Source organism: Glycine soja, chromosome 16 (genome assembly GCF_004193775.1).
Source record: "Glycine soja cultivar W05 chromosome 16, ASM419377v2, whole genome shotgun sequence".
NCBI classification, from domain to species: Eukaryota; Viridiplantae; Streptophyta; class Magnoliopsida; order Fabales; family Fabaceae; genus Glycine; species Glycine soja.
The window spans coordinates 9,098,420-9,105,590 of NC_041017.1; positions in this window are offsets into that span (position 1 = coordinate 9,098,420).

Below are 7,171 nucleotides of genomic sequence, written 5' to 3' on the forward strand. Positions count from 1 at the left end.
ATATCCAAGAGGTTAAAGATAAGATCTTTAGAGATTTTAGCCTGGAAAATTTTACCTTCAATTTTGTTCCAAAGTCTAGCTACTGTCCAAACTTGTTGAACTTGCAAAAAACCAAAGAAAAGATGGAATTCATTTTCAAAATTAGATTTGTAGTAGCAACAATGGTTGTGATGAGCCTTTGTCTAGTGGGAAGGATGTTTCATTGAAGCCTCCATAGGAAATGCTTAATTTTTGGTAGGATGTTGAGGTTCTAAATTTGTGACCAGTTTTCAATGACCTTTAGAAAGCCATTGCTTATCATGGATTCCATTAAATGGCGACAGGAATATCTGACATAATAGTCATTATTTGTTGTAAGTTTCCAAATTATTTGTCATTCACATTGATCCATCAAAACAAGAGAGATAATATGTTGCACATCTTGAGTATTATAGACTTGCTTAATCAAATTTGAATTCCAGCAATGGTTAGCTTGGTCAATGAGAGTGTCCACGATCCAATGTTCCAAACCGAGTGATGGTGGCATGGTGACATGTTCAAGGTCTTTTAAGTGAAGCCAAGGTTGGGGCCATACATTAACAGATTTACCATTCCCTATTCTCCATCTTCATCCCTCCTTTACCAAAACCTTTGGAGCATGGATGTTATGCCATGTATAGCTTAGATTATGACTAAGATGGGCATCCAAAAATCCATAATTCAAAAAGTATTTAGCTTTGAACACTTGTGTAACTATAGCACCATGGTTAGTTGTAAAATTTCAACCTTGCTTCCCTAGCATGGCCAAGTTGAACCGATGGAGATGTTTGAAATCAAGTCCTCCAAATTCCTTCTTCATAGTTAAATTTTCCCAGTTGAGCCACCAAGTTCCTTTTGTAGAGTCACTAAATGTACCTCACCAAAAGAAATTCATCATTTTCTTAATTTCATCCTTATGAGATAAAGGGATTCAATAGACACTCATACAAAAAAAGCAAATGGCTTGTGCACAAGACTTGAGAAGCACTTCCTTTCCAGCTTTTGATAAGTGTTTACCTGACCAGTGGTTGATCCTTCTCCAGAGTCTGTCCTTCAAAAAACCAAAAACTTGTTTCTTCTTTTTGCCAATAATGGAGGGAAGACCTAAATATTTTCCTGAACCAATCATAAAAGAGATTCCAAGAGATGACATTATCAACTCATAGGTAGAATGTTGAGTGTTTTTGCTGAAAAGACCTCAGATTTCTAGATATTGATTTGTTGCATTGATGTTTTTCCATAGATGTGTAGAATGTTGGAAATATTAAAAGCCTCATTTTCATGTACCCTACAAAATAAGAAACAATCATCAACAAATAATAGGTGTGAGAGAGTTGGTGCTCCTCTACACACCTTGACACCATGAATATCCCCTCTACTTTTATCTCCCTTAAGTAAAGTTGAATGACCCTTAGTACAAAGAATAAAAAGGTAGGGTGATGATAAATGTCAAATTTTCCAGATTTTCATATGCATTTTGTAACATTTATTTGGCATTTTAGTTAACTTTAGGCCTTGTTTTGAATCAAAATAGCATTAAATTTAGTTTTTACTTTGTCTTAGGTAGAATTTTATGTTTTAGTTATTTTTAATGAATTTTTGATAGTTTTTCAACAAAAATAAGTCATTCTGGAAAGGGCTCTAGAGGCCCAAAATCAGCAGAAATTCTGGAAGGACAAATTGTGGAAATTAAACATAAAAGCTAGGAAAATCATGAGCATGATATTTTTCAAGGATAAATTAGCTGAAGAAGAAGATAATTACTTGAATTAATTAGAGATATTATTTGTTTGTAATTTCTTGTAATTATCTCCTTAATTAAACTCAACTACAATTCTATAAATAAGACGGTAGGCATTCATTATAACGTGTAGAAATCCTGAGCAGTTCTTAGAATTATATTTTAGACTTCCACCTACTAGATGCCTCCATTATTCCATTTAGACACTCTAGGTTTCGTTGTATTATTTTTATTAGTGTGATTCCTTCCGCCTAGGAGAAGAAAAAATTACCCTTGTTTTCCTTTAATTCTATCAATTCAATATTTCATCTTGAATTCTTTATTTGTTTTCGCACTTAATGATTTTATTTGATTGGTCATCTTATAGATGAATTCAGAAATTGACTTGCGCTTTGGCGAGCCTTGTTGAAATCCAAACATGAATCAAGTACTTAATTGGGATTATCTCAAGGGATAGAATAATCTTGGTTAAGCCTTGCTAATTCTTGACCATTAATGTTGATTGCTTGTGTTGATATGTCCAAGGGATTGGGTATCAGGAAAGTAGTTTAGAATCTGTGACCATGTCGGGATAGAATATGTCAGTGAATTAGGGGATAAGCAAGAGAGATGAGTAGAGAATTGTGAAGTTACAATGGATCAAGTGAATTACAAGTCTAAACCTAGGAATTCATTCATTAAGATTGATGTCACCATCCAAGTCGAGTATTTCTATCTTTACTTAATTATTTTATTGTCATTTAATCTTCATTGCAATTTATTTTATGTTATTTATTTCGTGACAATCACAAAACAAAAATACAAAAATCTAGTTCTTAGTTAAATAATTGCATGAAATTGTTGGATCAAGTGGCATCGGAATAATTAAGAAGGGGGTTGAATTAATTATTAGTGAACCTTTACTAATTAAAAATCTACCCTTCTTAGGCTTTTACAAGTAAAGAATAGAAAAGAAACTTAACCAAAAGTAAAAGCGATAAATAAAGTGCACAACGGAAATTAAAAGAGTAGGGAAGAAAAAGACAAACACAAGAGTTTTATACTGGTTCAGCAACAACCCGTGCCTACATCTAGTCCCCAAGCGACCTGCGGTTCTTGAGATTTCTTTTCAACCTTGTAAAATCCTTTACAAGCAAAGATCCACAAGGGATGTACCCTCCCTTGTTCTCTTTGAACAACCTAGTGGATGTACCCTCCACTAGAACTGATCCACAAGAGATGTACCCTCTCTTGTTCTCAGTCACAACAACCCAAGTATATTACCCTCTACTTGTACCACAAAGGATGTACCCTCCAATGTGTTAAGACAAAGTTCTCAGGCGGTTAGTCCTTTGAAACATTGTGTAGGGGAAACAAAAGAATTCTCAGGCGGTTAGTCCTTTGAAATCTTTTGTTTATGGGAAAGGGAAGAATCAAAAGAATTCTCAGACTGTGTCGTTTTGAATTCTTTGACAAGGGAGAAGGGAGACACAAAAGAATTCAGGTAGTTAGTCCTTCGTTCTTTTGTAAAAGGGAGAAGAGAGAGACACAAAAAGAATTCAAGCGGTTAGTCCTTGGCAAATTCTTTTTGGCAAAGGGAGAAGGGAATGAAAAAGATGAATAGCACAAGTTTTTGAACAAAAAACTTTTCTTGGAAGAGAAAGTTTTGAACAAAAACTTTTAGAAAGATGAAGAGAAGATGAAACCAGAAAGTTCTGAAAGAAATGAAATAAGATGTTGAAAGATAGAATGATTGAAAGAGATGATGGATATGAATTTTATGTTTCATGCCAAGGTCACATATTTATAGTTTCTTGATGACTCAAGTCAAAACTTGTAACTCTTGGCAATTCCTTTAAAACTAATCACTTAAAAAGTTATGACTTTTGAAAGAATCTTCAGAAACAAGTCACTTGAAGAAATGTGACTTTTGGAAATGAATTTTTCGAAAATAGTCACTGGTAATCGATTACCATAAAGGTGTAATCGATTACAAATCAACAGATGTGACTCTTCATTTTGAATTTTGAAAATCTTAACGTTTTAAAACACTGGTAATCGATTACCAAATCATTGTAATCGATTGCACCATTTTGAAATCAATTGGAACATTGTAAATTCAGTTGAAAACTTTTGAAAAACAAAACTTGCCACTGGTAATCGATTACAGTAAAATGGTAATCGATTACCAGAGAGTAAAAACTCTTTGGTAAAAGCTTTTGTGAAAACTTCATGTGCTACTCAATGTTTTGAAAAAAAATTTGGTACTTATCTTGATTGAGTCTTTTCTTGATTCTTGAATCTTGATCTTGATTATTCTTGATTCTTGATTTTTGAAAACTTGAAACTTGAAACTTTCTCTTGATTCTTGAATTGTTCTTGACTCAATCTTGAAATCATTCTCTTGGGCTTTTTGTCATCATCTTTGTTATCATCAAAACACCTTGAATCAATCTTGATTCATCATCATGAATCAATCTTGATTTATCATCATGAAACAATGAAAATTGCTTCTGCAATCTCCCCTTTTTTTATGATGACAACCCTGAAATCAAGAAACACATACACACACTTTTTCCTAGTCGATCTCTCACTTAATTCTCCATATTCTCCCCCTTTGTTTTTGAGTTTAAGCTTCCCTTGAAATTAAGTTAATTACTTATGTGAGTTCTTGATTTAATCCCTATTTCTCTCCCCCTTTGGCATCAACAAAAAGCCAAAGTGCATAAGAAATATAAAACATACATAAATAACTAATCATAAAAGAGAACATAAAACAATTAAGCAAGATATTTTAACCATTCATCAATCTTAGAAAGATAATACTTCATAGAATGTCATATAATCCAGAAAGTCATTCATAATAACCAAATAAAAGTGCATACCTCTAGTCATATATCATCAAAATAATTAAGTTTAAAACTTCATAACTATAAACAACCAAGAGCAAGTAAATATAATCATCATGTTCAGTCATACTAATCAAATAATACAAGAAATACTAAGTATTCAAATGTCATAAAAACATAGCCAAATACAAGGCTTAAAAACAAAATATAATAATTAATCAAGAAAAGAGAGAAGCTTATAGAAATCAAACAAGATAATAAATTATCCTCACATTATAATAGAAGCATATGTGCATAAATAACAAATAAGTCATAAGTCATCAAAACATAAATCATTTGTCTAAGTCACTTGCATCTAGAAGTCCTAATTCTCTTCTAATGGTGTAGAAAGAATCTTTGGTTAGTGGTTTTGTGAAGATGTCTGCAAGTTGGTTTTTAGTATCTACAAATTTTAAAACACAGTCACCTTTTTCCTAAGACTAAGTGCTAATTGACTATCAACATTTACCAAGATGAGTTTTTATTAACATAGAAGGTTTTATTATATCAAAATAATTTTATTTGAAATATAATAATTTTGAAAAGCATAAAAAAAATTTGAACAATTAATCAAGTAATTCAAACATATCAAACAAGAATTATACAAGGATTGAAGGATATAGATCACAGGCATCATCAAACATTCATATTTGATAAAGGTAATTTAAAACTTAGAAAAATCAAAGAACTCAATCAATCATGTAAACATTATTTTCTCTGGAACCTATATGCTCAATGTCTTTATCATAGTCATGCTTGATAATACATTTTTCAGAATCAAAAAGTACTTTATATCTAAAAATTCTTATATAAAAATAAATATAACATAATGGATTTTGAAAAACTTTATGAATGAACCTTAAGCAAGTAATTCACATATCACATTCAAAATCATGCATAATCATCTTTGATCAAAAACTTGTGTTATTCATCTTTTTCATTCTCTTCTTCCTTTGCCAAAAGATTAGAAGGACTAACCGCCTGAATTATTTTGTGTCTCTCTTCTCCCTTACAAAAGATTCAAAGAACTAACCACCTGAGAATTCTTTTGATTCTTCCCTTCCCCTTAAGCAAAAGATTTCAAAGGACTAACCGCCTTAGATATCTTTTGTTTCCCCTTACAAAGATTCAAAGGACTAACCACCTGAGAATTCTTTGTCCCAACATATTGGAGGGTACATCCTTTGTGGTACAAGTAAAGGGTACATCTACTTGGGGATTGTTATACTGAGAACAAGAGAGGGTACATCTCTTATGGATCAGTTCAAGTGGAAGGTACATCCACTTGGTTATTCAAAGAGAACAAGGGAGGTTACATCCCTTGTGGATCTTTGACTTGTAAAGGATTTTACAAGATTGAAAAGAAATCTCAAGAACCGCAGGTTGCTTGGAGACTGGATGTAGGCACGGTTTGTGGCCGAACCAGTATAAATCTTGTGTTTGTCTTCTTGTTCCCTTCACTCTTTAATTTCCACTGTGTACTTTTAATTATCACTTTTCCTTTTGGTTAAGTTTCTATTTCTATTCTTTACTTTCTTGACTTAGTAGTAAAAGCCTAATTGAATCTAGTAACATTAAGAAGGATAGATTTTTAATTAGTCAAAACACGTTCATAATTAATTCAACCCCCCTTCTTAATTACTCCGAGGCCACTTGATCCAACATCCATTTCTCATTGAAAACCATCTTACTCATCAAGCCAAAAAGATAGTTCCATTGAACACTATGAAAATTTTTACTGATGTCAATCTTTAAAGCCATCTCATCAATTTTTCCTTTTCTCTTGCATCTTAGATAATGGATCATTTAAAAGGCAATAAGGACATTATAAAGGATGGAACGTCCTTTCACAAAGGCAAATTGTTTGGGAGAAATACATTTATTGAGGATAATTTATAGTCTATTGGCTAAAGCTTTTGACATGATCTTGTATAGGACGTTGCAGAGGAAGATGGATCTAAAATCTTTCTTGGATGTGGGATTGTTTACCTTTAGGATAAGGACAATGGTAGTTTGATTTATTTGGTGGGGGGGGGGGGGGGGGGTGAGCCATTTTCAAGCCACGAGGTTGTTGATCTTGACCACAAAGGTTCCAAAATTTCTTGTAAAAGGCTAGGTTTAGGCCATAAGGGCTAGGAAATTTGTTAGAATCCATAGCAAAAAGGGCCTTACAAAATTCATCAACAGAGAAAGGAACTATCAAAGATAAATTATCATCAAACGAAAGGTAAACAAGAATATGATTTATTATTGGATCAATGTCAACATTGGCATTACAATAAAAATCATGAAAATATTTTTTTGCAACATCACACAACCCAAAATGAGAAAAAGCCACAGTATCATCATCACGCTTCAAAGAGACAATAGAATTAATTTTTTTCCTAGCAAAAGCTTGAATATGAAAAAAAAAAACGAGAATTAAAATCCCCATCTTTTAGCCAAAACACTTTTGGACGTTGCTTCCAATATGCTTCCTCATGGGCAAGGAGATGGTTGAGCTTATATTTGATAATGGAAAATTGAAGAGTTGGCTCTTCATAAT